Genomic DNA, 12,706 nt, shown 5'->3' with positions numbered 1-12,706 from the left:
ATGGAATAATCATTCTCCCCCTCTCTTATTACTAATGGCAATGACAAAACTATTACTGGTTTCAATGTTGTAGAGCTAAACCCAAACCTACTGAAGGTTCTCAAAGCAGCTAACCATGAACAACAGGTAAATCCCCCCCTCTCCATCAAACTGTTGCTGGGCTTAGTTGACATTATTTGAAAGTTTGTAGGTCACACATGAAGTAAAATCTCTGTCTGTGTGCTCAGGACAAGACCCATTATTAACTGCAGTAAGTGGGCATCATCCTTTGCATTTGAATACGTTGCGTTTGAAACAGGTTTTCCTGGCATTTATAGGATACTTTCCTACTACTTTAAGATACTCTGCTTAGAGCATTTCTCTCCCTTCCCTCCCTCCCTCCATCCCTCCCTCCATCCCTCCCTCTTTTTCATTGAACCAAAATATCCAAAATTAAACTAATAGCTATGGACACTACACAGATGCCAGGGCAGAATGTCAAACACTTCCTGTTTTTACCCCAAGACTTAGAAACTACGTTTCTTCTCTCTTCCTCTGCTCCTGCATCTACCAACTGCTTCAGGGCTGTCATTTTCCTGGACTTTGACAGTGAGTAACTGAACAACCAACTTGAACTGTAACAGGATGGTCATTGGTAAGATAACTTCTGTAATCCTTATGGTGGTCTGAAACAAATTACTTGGTAAAAAAAATCTTTCATTAAGTGGGAAGACAAAGTATCCTATGAGGTAAAAAAAAAAAAAAGTCCAAAATTTGCAATTTTTGTCTTGGATCTCTCTGTTTCATCCTGGATAATAAAGGAACATAATTACAAAAATAACCCACCCAAAACTTCTGAATCTCTTTCAATTCACAGCAACTGCCTGAGGGGCAGTTTTGTCTATTATGTGCTTTTCTCATAGGCTGTTTCTGGTAAACAGTTTGCCTTAAAAATGTCTGTCATTATTATTCCTGCACTTACAGGGAATGCTTTTATTCTAAATGCACAAAATACCCTGTTGAGACAGCCATGTTATCAATGTAAGACTGCCTGATAATATTCTGAAAAATATTCCTTGAGGATCTTTCATTGTAGCTGTATCTTGAACTTGCTTCCTGTGGTAGAATACAATTGCCTGAATTTTTCCAATAGAGAAACCTTTACCAAAAAAATTCCTGTAAAAGTAGCCTGGTGAGCTGCATAAAGACTACAAACTTTTAATGGGCTTTTCTTTGGGAAATCCTTTTTTATTTTTTTATGGTGCTACTTAGTTACTCTGAAAGATCAGTGGCCATTTCTACTTCTTTGACACGAGTTTTCTGAAAATTGAAATTCACATTGCATGTCATTCCTGTCTTAATTGACAGACAGATTGCATTTTTCTTTTTTAAATTTACTGCTGGAGGGAGCAGCAAAAAATAAAAATCACAGCAAATCCAGGCAACACGTTTGTGGTGGTGTATAGGACAGGGTAGTGTAATGAAAAGCTTGGAAACAGGCTGCTCTAGGAAGTGGTGGAGTCAGCCTTTCAGGAAGTGTTCAAAAACCAAGCTGATGTGGTATTGTGCAATATGGTTCAATGGGCACGGTGGTTTAAAGATTTGTTTAAAGACTGGATCTAATGATCTTGGAGATCTTTTCCAACCTAAATAATTCTATGATTCTAAGTAGTAAAAGGCTGACTGAATTTGACAATGTACTGCAAGTCTATCATTCTACCATCTTGTCCTTCTGGAGGCAAAAATATCTTTACAGTGCAGTTCTGTTCCTCAACTAAACTGAGGATTAGTCATAAAAAAGTTAATTTGACAAATATATATTATGCAGTTGCAGTTCAGTTTGAGGAGAGTTCACCAAAATCCTTACATCCACCAGCAAGGTGAAGGAGGACCTTGGAATACTCACCTACATTTTATTTTTAGCTATTGTAGATGAACAGTGTAACAAAAAAGAAGGAAGACTTCTGGAGTGCAGCTTCAGAACTTTCATTTGTAAAATGAAAGATGTTATTGTTTCCTCTTCCTCTGAAGAGAAATAGTTTAAACCTTACCTAGGGAAGTGAAGTGACCTTGGGACCCCAGGACACTACCCCATGTGAAGTACATACTAAGAAGAATAGAAGGAAGAAGGAGCTGAGGGGAGGGAAAATTTAATAGATGAGAACGGTCAGAGGAAGTGAGTTTGTTTAGTCTAGAAGGCTTGAAAATGAGGGAGGACATGGTGGCAGTTTTCTTATATGCAAACAGTCATAAAAAAGATTAATTTGTTCATTATGTTCACTAGTCTTAGGACAAGAAATAATCAGATTAAGTAAAGGGCATTTAAGTTATGTACTAGGAAAAAGCAATTCTTATTAAAGAAACATTAAAACAGGTAGTACATGCAACCTAGGGTGAGTAGAAGTCTTCCTTCACTGGAGATTTTTGAAAGAAGATAATCTTCCCATTCAGATATTCAGATTGCCTTGGCAAATGTCATCCTACCCCTGAGTAAAAGGAGGGCATAGATGATCCTCTGTGGTACATTACAGCTTTGTACTTCTGTGATTCTGGGATCCGTTTTTGGAAATATGTAAAGTTTCTAGCAGCAGCCTGCTCTTTCCAAAGCTACTCAGCAGCCTTCTCAGCTCTCTGGAAAACCCATGGCACATGCAGTGCTGGATCAAAGACCTGTTTCCATCTTGGCCACTGCCCAGAACCTTATGTCTATTGGATGCAGAGAGAAAGTACTAATAGATAACCAATACACTCTACTTCACCCTGGAAGAGCCTGGTGTTATGTCCAACCACCTACAAAAGGTTACGTGCAAAAAATCCACAGACATCTTCTAGAGTGCATGGGGATAGAAGAGTGAGACAATCAGCTAGAACATCACAGCTTTAATATACAAATGTCATGGCTGGACACAAGATAAGAACAAAGTTATGCTTCCTATTTTCCATCTTGGAAACCTTAGCAATCACTCTTGAGGCCTTGACCAGATTTGTCCAGCTAGGAAAGGAAGTTTTCCTTGATGTTTTTTCCCAAGTTTCTGCTTGAAATTACAGCTTCTTTTTTCTGTTGTCTTATCAATCCTTTGTCTTCTTGCCAAAAAATGTATCAAAAGTGTACTGTAGAAAGGAGAAATCTTATGTGTCTCTGCTTACTGTACAGCTAGAAACATCTAAATTGGTAGCCAAGGAAATTGTCTATTAAGTTCTGAGGGTTTAACACAAAGATGGTTCTTAAAAATTGTGCCTTTTCTTGCTAGGAATTCATTGTTCTAATATTTGGTTTCTCTCAAATCAGACCTGTTCTGTACTTAGCAAAATATGAAGCAATTATAATGCTGCTCAAAAATAGAAAGGCTAAAGTGGAAAAGAAATTGTTTGTCTCTAGTGCAGCTCACTTAAAATCTTTCAGCTATTTTCCATGCTTACAGATCCCTGATGAGTTGCCTGATCAGAGGAGTTCCTCATATTCCTTGTGAATGTGACTATTCCAACTCTCTTATTCAAAATCAAACCCTTTTTCCTCTTTCCATCACTGTCTTTGAGAATCACCACTGATGGGTCTGTGAGGATGCCTCAAAAGTCTCTGCAGTCCCACTCTGTAACAGAGCATATATGAATGAATGCCCTATGAGAAGGCATGCAAGCTCTGCTTCATCAGTTTTCACCATCCCATTTGGGAGCATAAAACTCTTAAATTTTTTCTTGTTCCATAGAGTTGTCTTTACTCTTCTAATTACGACTGCATTGTTGAGCAATCAAGTACGTGATTTCTAACAACCCCAGACCAGAGCCACTTCCCCAGCCTCTTAAATCTGGCTTGGAGCAAGCTCTTTACATTGCTCAACTCCTCCACTGATCATGATATGTCTCGTTTCTGAGGGTATACCCTGGACTCCCACAATGACATACACAGGCAGTTCCATGAAATACCTGCTTCTCCTCTCAAAATTCATTGGTTTTCTTCAAAGCTGGCATCCCGCCACATTTTGTTGCCCTTTTTCATGGCATGCTATATTTAAGACATTTCATTTTGTAAATCCTTATTGTGTTGCTGTTTTACTGCCATCTCACTGTAGCTATAAAATTACTCCCAGTAACTGCAAGTCATATTCTTCTTGATTTTCTTTCTTTGTTTTTTTCCTTGGGGTATGTTGTCATATATGAAAATGGGCATGTCAAGCTGAAAAATTGCCTGTAATCCACCCATTCATCTTTAGTGTTTCAGATTTCTGTACACTTTCCCCATGCAAGTTTCTTCCCATATTACTCTTTGTTTTCTTGATCAACAACTTGTAAATCTTCTCCACTTTAGCACTGTTCAGGGCTCTTCATTGCCTCCTTGCTCTCTCTCCCCTACTCTCTCCTTCAGCAGCATTCACAGTTTATTGTATCTCCTCCAAGTTTGACACATCCCATTCAAAATGGGACCTTGATCAAGAATTGTAGTTGGATCATTAATTGGTCACCTGGAACTATGGAAATTAACTTTATGCTGTTAATGATGAAAATGATTATCTGTTTTAATTTGTATGTGTTCCACTCATCTCCATTTCAATCAAAGGCATTAGGTACATTTGCTTGTTCCAAAAACAAGAAATCCAATTCATATTCTAAAAAGCACCTGCTCCAGAGCACTGCTGGCTCTTTTAACCTCTTGAAAGCAGCACCCAAACTGTGGTAGATCCCCTGTTGTACTTTCTTTCTTATAGGGAAAGAAAGCCACAAAGTGAGCCAGAAAGAAGCCACAAAGGCAGTTACTATGCCATATGTTTCTGGCATATAATAAAGCTGGTGGAAATCACCCCTCACTTTCTAAATGGAGTTTTACAGGAGGGTCAGATCATCCAAATTACTTCCCATTTACCAGATGCTCTCTCTGGCAACAAGTACCCTTTGCTCTAGCTCATCCTTTCCCTTCCCCTCAGTCCTCCTGCTTCCCTTGCTCCTTGGTCCCTCCGAGTTCCTACTCACCATGCAGGTGAGTACAAACCCTTGCCTGTTGCAGCAGCAGTGTTCTTGACTTTGGTCAGTAAATCTTTGAGTTTGGCTGTCTTTGGGTGGCAATTTCAGCCTCCAGCTGCAAGGAGGAGCACCAAGTTACCAAGGTGCTTTAGGATAATAGAACTCTCTGTTCTCCCTCATAGGAGGCTGCATCCATCTCAACAGAAATGTGAGGGAAAAACAAGATCTTTTCTCTCCCTCTAGTTTACATATCCTCAAAATGAGACACTGCATTCCTTGGAGAGAAGGAGTGTACAGCCCACTCTTACAGTTGTTAACAGTGGAAGTCAAATAATTTTTTTGTGTTTTCAGGCATCAGCCAAGACCAAATCCTCTAAGTATGGAGCTGACATGCACATGAGTGGCTGATGAGCTGCACTGGCCAAGACAAGCTTTACCAGGACACAGAGATGTGGCTGTGGGTAAGTCTGATGTGGTGATACAATGAGACCAGACCACAGATCCTGAACTGCCAAGGGAAATGCAGTGGGAGTCAACGTTTGTAGCATAAAGGGGAAGTGTCTTATCCCTTCAACCAAGGGATGAGCTCACCACACATGGCAGGAGCATTGCTGCTGCCCTCAGCATAGACATGTTGAGTTACAGTGCTCTGATTTAGACATCTGTGGAACAGAAGATTCAAGAGACAAAGCTGGAGTGGATCACTCATATAAAAAACAAAATTAATTTGTTACATTTGTTATAGAATACAAACCTACTAAAATTGTAACTGAAATTCAAAACACAAGATATCTGAGTCTGCACCCCAGATAAGTATTTCATCCATGCCTTTGAAAGATACAAGCTACTAAAAATCTGAAGGCAAAGTGACGTAATGTACTCTGCACATGTGGAAATGTAAAGAGAGAAACTATCTATTGTGAATATTATAATATAGAATTTACCAACATGGTGGGTATATCCTCTTAGCACTTAGAGTAACAAAAGTAATGAAAAAACTCCTGCATTTAACTTCCATTCTGAGTGTTTCATCATATTAAATTTGAATTTGTTTTGTCCTGCTTTGAATTCCTTGACACAGATAAAAATTCCAGTAACTGGTTTCACAAAGGCCTGAGTAAGGCACAGAGAACGGGAACCATTGTTGTTATATGATATTTTCAAAAGCAGATGGGCATGTCTTTGAATGAAACTAATGGGAATAATAAGCATTACCTTCTGGGAATATTTAACATGGAGATTTTAAGCTGATGTCCAAAAACACAGATATGTGTCAGGTACCATTTTCTGTTTCCACATATAATACTGTTTATTTGTACTGGGCTATGGTGGAGCAATTACTCTCATACTCCTTTATCTAAAATGGGACTTAGTAGTTTATATCATGATCTGTTCTATAATGCCATTATCCCTTTTTTATTTTAGGATTCAGTTTTAATAAAGGATTTGCAGAGGTAGTACCTGGGGTGTGTAAGACAATGTGGGAGAGGAAGCTGGAAGGGAGCATGCAGAGCATTTTTAGTTCCTCCCAGGAGCAGAGATGACAGCTGGGATTTGTGTGCCTAAGCAGTGTCTAATGCAGGAATGCTCGCCAGCAAAGTGGCATAAGACATTGAGAAATGAAAGGAATAAAACCATGTAAAATCTTCAAGTTACTAAAAATTTAAGGAAAGAAAACTTTGCCTGTTTTACACAAAATGCTTGCAAAAACAAGTCTTAAACAAAAGGATTTTTGGAAGTATTCTCAATAGATTCAAATGGCATGTTCCAAAGTGTCCTTTTGAAAATAAGAAGGGAAGATTTATTGAAAGGTGCCTGTAGGGGGAGATGGTTGCCTGGGAGATTGGCAGTAAACATTTCATCTCAGGTCACCACTCAAGCCAGCTCTGCTCACTAGTGGTCAAAAGCCTACTGTATTATTGTCATAGAAAGGACATGAATCATTCCCGAGTCTGTGGAGACATGGAAATGTCTGGTTCAATAACATATATAAATTATTTTCTTAGAGTGCTTCAGGGGATGCACAAACAGGGCCAGGACTTGGACTTGATGATCCTTGTGGGTTCTTTCCAACTCAGTATATTCAGTTATCCTGTGACTTTCTGAATGTTTATACAAATACTAGTCTAGAAAATACTAGTCATTTTTTGTTTAAAACAAACTAACTACACAACTATATAGTTCTTCTTTCCCTTCCTTCCCTTCCCTTCCCTTCCCTTCCTTCCCTTCCTCCTTCCCTTCCCTTCCTTTCCCTTCCCTTCCCTTCCTCCTTCCCTCCCTTCCCTTCCCTTCCCTTCCCTTCCCTTCCTTCCCTTCCCTTCCCTTCCCTTCCCTTCCCTTCCCCTTCCGTCCCTTCCCTTACCCTTCCTTCCCTTCCTTCCCGTCCCTTCCCTCCCTTCCCTTCCCTGCCCTCCCCTCCCCTCCCCTCCCTACCCCCTCCCTCCCATCCCCCTCCCCCGCACCCTCCTCCCTCCCCTCCCCTCCCTCCCCTGCCCCCCTCCCCTCCCCTCCCCTCGCCCGCCACCTCCCCTCCCCCCCCTACCCTCCCCTCCCCGCCCCGTCCCCCTCCCCATCTCCCTCCCTCCCCTCACCGCCCCTCCCCTCCCTTCCCTCCCCTTCCCTCCCCTTCCCTTCCCTTCCCTTCCCGCCCCTCCCCTCCCCTCACTCTCCTCCCCTCCCCTCCCCTTCCCTTCCCTTCCCTTCCCTTCCCTTTCCTTCCCTTCCCTTCCCTTCCCTTCCCTTCCCTTCCCTTCCCTTCCCTCCCCTCATTTTGTCATCCTTTCATTTGCTCATTCTTTCTCTCTTTCCTCCTGTTTTCTCTCTTTCTTTCCTTTTAAAGAATAATTTCAATTTACTTATGAAGTCACTTAAAGAAAATGTAAAATTTTAAAGGAAGTTTTCATTATCCGTTTTCTTTTAAAGTATAGTGAACCATTGGAATTTTAGGAAAAAAATTATGTTTGGGACCATTTGTCTACTAGAAAAACAATAATAAACAAAGCACTAAACAAAATGTTTTGCAGCAGCCACTGTCTGAAGCGTATTGCAGCAAGGCATGATATGCTAAAAGGAAACTTGATCACAGTTGATTCAGGGTGATGTCTTTCTTTAATCCACTGGAGAAGAGAACAAAGCTTGAATGATTTTTATTTAATAACAAACAGACAATAATATCAATAGTGCTTCCCATTTAACTTTTGGCAACCATTAATATGTGCTGTGCACATGCCCGAGAAAAAGAGACATTTTCCCCATTTGGTTGGTTTCATCTTTTGAAGCATGTCTCCACCAAAAGCAGATTTCAATTTCCTTTGGGGACCACAAAATACCCAGCTCTTTTCCTCTCCCTCACTGTGGTTAGAAGTTTATTTTTCAGTTGTGGTAAGTGCTTTGCACCATATTTGTCTGCATGTTGTTTGTTTTAGGAGTGGAGCACAGAACATACAGACTTCTACCAGGGGAAAGACTAACAAGCAAAAGACTGTACAGAAATAGTTTAATGAAATTGTTATGGGTAACCATACTGGTTGAATCAGAAAGTCTGCAAGAGTCTTTAGACCATAGCTGAGGAGCTGCTTCTGCAAGAAATATGTGTCTGAGGCTTGCACACAAGCCCAACCAGCAGTGAAGCTGGGCTGTCCTTGGTTTTTTTTACCAAACCCCAGGCAAGTCACTTCCCTTTACAGAAGCTTTGTCCTCATAAAGGACATTTGCTATACAGTTTCTGACCTTACTTTTCCCAGTGGTCTTACCATATACACAGTGTTCCTGCAGTTTTTATATTGGTGCAATGGCAAATAATTTACTTTGACGGTTGGTTAAGGTGTTAAATCTCATGGAAAGTAGGCAAGCTGTCCTAGGAGAACTCTCAGCTTCTGTAATTTGTGTGGTGATTCTAGCAGCAATTTCAATAATTCCAATACATTTTTAATTGTTGTGCAGTTATGTAAGCCTTAATAAGACTTGGCCTTCTTTTGGAGGACATCAGAGAGAAAATTGTGGAAGTGATCACTGTGTAGTGGGATGAAGAGGTTTGCCATCTTCTTTTACACTACATAATCTGAGGCAAAGAGAGAAAATAATAGTTAAGTTAACATTAAAATGTTTGTTAAATACGTTTGCTTGCATATGCATATTTTTCACATTACTATATTTTTCTTGCTGAAGATTTATCTGCATGAATGGATAATAAATATTGTAAGGTTTCTCTAAGTAAAGGGTCAGCAGTTTGATAAAGAGGACTTTAATCAACTGTGTATATTTATTTATTATGAACATCTCTTTAGTGCAAACACTCTGTAAGAGTTGAATGAGATGACCCAGAAGATGTTTTTATATGAAAGCACGAAAAAGCAGAAAAAAATAATATAATATAAAACTCACAACCGAAGAGGTGCATGTTGATTTGTCAGGTTTGCTTTATACATTTTTGCTTTGAATTTGCTTCCTCAGTTGCTGGCCTTTGTTTTCCATGTAAACACTGGCAAACTTTGCAGCTGTTGTGATTGTCATCCCAGTTTCCTTATAGTATCACCCCTCCATCTCCTGTAGTATCATGCTGAAACAGAATATAATCAATGTGTCTCAGTCTTGTCACAGTACCCCTCTTATATATCACTACTCTTTATCTGAAGTGCTTATTTCAAATGCATTTTTTATGAAAATGCATTTTTGCATCTTTTTTCCAGAAATCCTGCCATGTCTTGTTGAAGTAATCTTTCATCTCTATCTTTTCTGCCCTTCTTGAGTTATTTCACCTGTGTTGCAAACACTACAAAATATTCTTTTCCTCCTATAGTTGTCCATGCAGCTATTGTCCTCATGCAGAACTGCTTTAGGCAGCATTGCCATTAGGTCAAGGGAGGTGATCCTTCATCTCTGCTCAGCACTGATGAGTGCTGGGTCGAGTTCCAGGCTCCCCTCCACATGAGGGACAGAAGCATCCTGCAGCCAGCCCAGCAAAGGGCACCAAACTGGCTGTGGACTGTGGCACAGGACTTTGGAGGAGAGGCTGAGGGAGATGGACAGTCCAGTGTTTCACCATCCTCACAGGAAGGAATTTCTTCCCAATATCTAGTCTAATTCTGTCCTCTTTCAGCTTAAAGACACTGCCCCTCATCTTTCCCCTACACTCCCTGATAAAGAATCTCTTCCCATCTTTCCTGTAGCCCCTCTTTATGTATTGGAAGGCTGCTATAATGGCTTTCCAACAGAAGATGAATTAGTTCAATTGAAAATGGGGTCTTTTCGTCCATAGCTGAGAAATCTTTGGTTTTCATTAGTTTTTGGCACATGGAACATTTTGGAAGAAAATATTCTATTTAATTAAATAGAATAAGCGGATTGAGAGCCTGAAAAACAAATAAAATACATGAATGAAAATGGATGGGAAAATAAATGGACATTAACTGACAGGGCTACTTGATGGCATTTTTCAAATCTCCAATCCAGTTAATTTTCCCTGCATTGTTTTATAGTTTGTGTTTTCGGGGTTTGTTTAATTTTCTTTCCCACGTACTTGCATGTGTGTATTGGTACTTTGCATACGCCTGCAAAGAAATGTCATTTTTAAAATGAAAATAATGGAATTTTAACAGCTCTACTAACCCTGACAAAAGCCATATTCCACAAAGCACTTTCATCTACATCCCTGTTTAAGCAGCATTGAGAAGTACTAAGGGTTTATGGAGGCAGAGATAAAATTAACAGATTTTTTGGAGGGTATAACTAAAAATGAATCACATAAACCAGCCTTTACGGGCTTTGCAAAATCACTTTGCAGGAAAGTTCTGGCTGATATCAATGAAAGCCTTGCCTGAATGGGGACTGAATTAATATTAAGAAATGCCTACAGTAATGAAGAAGCTTTTCACTGCAAATCTATAATATAATCTAGAACATACTGGTTTAGAGACATTTCCAAGTTTTTAAAATCTGAATTTAAAATAGAGATTATTTTGCAATACCTAGTTTCATGTCAGAAGGAGTTTAGGAAAGTTTCATGCTAAATTGTGACACGTCATCATTAACCCTAAAACTGAGCCCCCTTTTTTTTTCTTTCACTTTGTTATATAAACTTGTACCACTGTACTTCTTAGTCATAATATTAAAAATAGTTCCCTGTCAACATGAAGCTTAACTGAACCATTCAGAACAGTGACTCTTGCACGATCCAGCTTACTGAGTTTTCCCCCAGTTTCCCCAGCTGCTGATCCCAGAGCATCCGTCAGCAGGGAGCAGCCGGGCTCCCCTCAGGTGTGGGCTCATGGCCAGCACTGGGCTCAGGCTCAGCTGCAAGGTTTGTGTGGGAGGCTTGGCAGGAGCATGGCACTTTCAGGAGTGTTTAGCAGGAGGAGGCAGCAGGACCGCTGCTGACTTGCCCTGAGATGAGTGCAGCTCCCCCAGGACAGAGGGATCCTCAGATGCTAGACACAGTGAAGCTGTCCTGTACTGTGCTGTAACTCTGCATGAAGTGGCAGTTCGGGTTTCAAATAGCACAGCTTTGGGTTTTCATCTAGGGTGTGTTTATACACACCTCCCCAACCCATTACAACACCAGTTGGGACATAACCCGGGGCTTTCCTGCTCAAGAAAATGGTATATGGTTTCCAGCAGGGAACCCCTCAGCTGCTATCAACTCTGCATTAAGAAGAGATGCTGAACTATGTAAGTACTGTCCATGTTGACAGGTCAATGAAAGCAAGTGGTCTACAACCTAGCTGGCCCAAAGAGAATTGGAACTTTAGCTGGAAATCCTACAATCAAGAAGAGCCTGAACAGCAATGAATGGGACATTTGGTAGTCAGCTATTTTTGCAGCTTAGTGGTTAGTACATACACATCTGAAATGTGTACACCATTTACATAGCATTTTAACAAAAACATGATACATATCTTAAAAGTATTTTTGTATAGACACATTGACTAGTGAGTTCTGGATCTTAGCTGCAGGGTGCTGTACCCATTGCTTGATGTTTGGCCAGTATTCTGCTGCCTGTCACACTGCATGAATGAAGAAAACTTGAGTAATGAGTCTGATATCAAGTCAAATTTGTAGCAAGGAGGAGGTCTCATGTCTCCAGTTAAAGGGAGTGTTAGCCCTGGGAGAAAAAGTCATTTTCATCTCCTAGGAATCCGAACTCCATGCCAATGCCTTCTCTGCAAGACCAGCATTGTCTCAAGCACTGATTCTAATCAGAGACCAACGCAGAGTCTCCCTGGTTCATGCCCAGCTCCCTTTATCCAGCAGCCCTCTGAAGCAGCTGACAGTGTCAATAGCATGTGCTGTTAGCATGGAGCCTCTGCCTGCACAAAGGCCATGTGCAGGGTGTACATTGGGAACAGACCTTTTGCCTAAAGGACCCCAGATCTCTCTTGTGGGCATCTAAGGCTTTCTACCATGACAATGGCAGTCCCTTCTTGTCAGTCAAAGCTATTTAGCTCTTTTTGACATTAGTTATTTGCTTCAGGATTCACCCTGCAATGAGAAGATAGGATGCCATGTGCTTGCCAACAGAACCAAGGAAAATTTAAATGGAGACCCCTGGTCAAGTAGAGTATATTATAAAGTTGTGAGTTTCAGTACACTCCACGTTACTTCTCTGACTGAATGGTCCTGGGACAAATCTTTCCTGAGAACCTTTCAGCAAAGCAAGCAGACAAGTCAAAAGAAAGTATTACAGGTTGAAACCTGCTGGGGGTAAGGGGATATTCCCCTCATCTGACTGAGAGGAAGCAGCTATTAAGCAGCACTAGGAAGGAGATAGAAGAGC

This window comes from Erithacus rubecula (assembly GCF_903797595.1).
Source record: "Erithacus rubecula genome assembly, chromosome: 2".
Lineage (NCBI taxonomy): Eukaryota > Metazoa > Chordata > Aves > Passeriformes > Muscicapidae > Erithacus > Erithacus rubecula.
Note: the sequence above shows the minus strand (reverse complement) of the source record.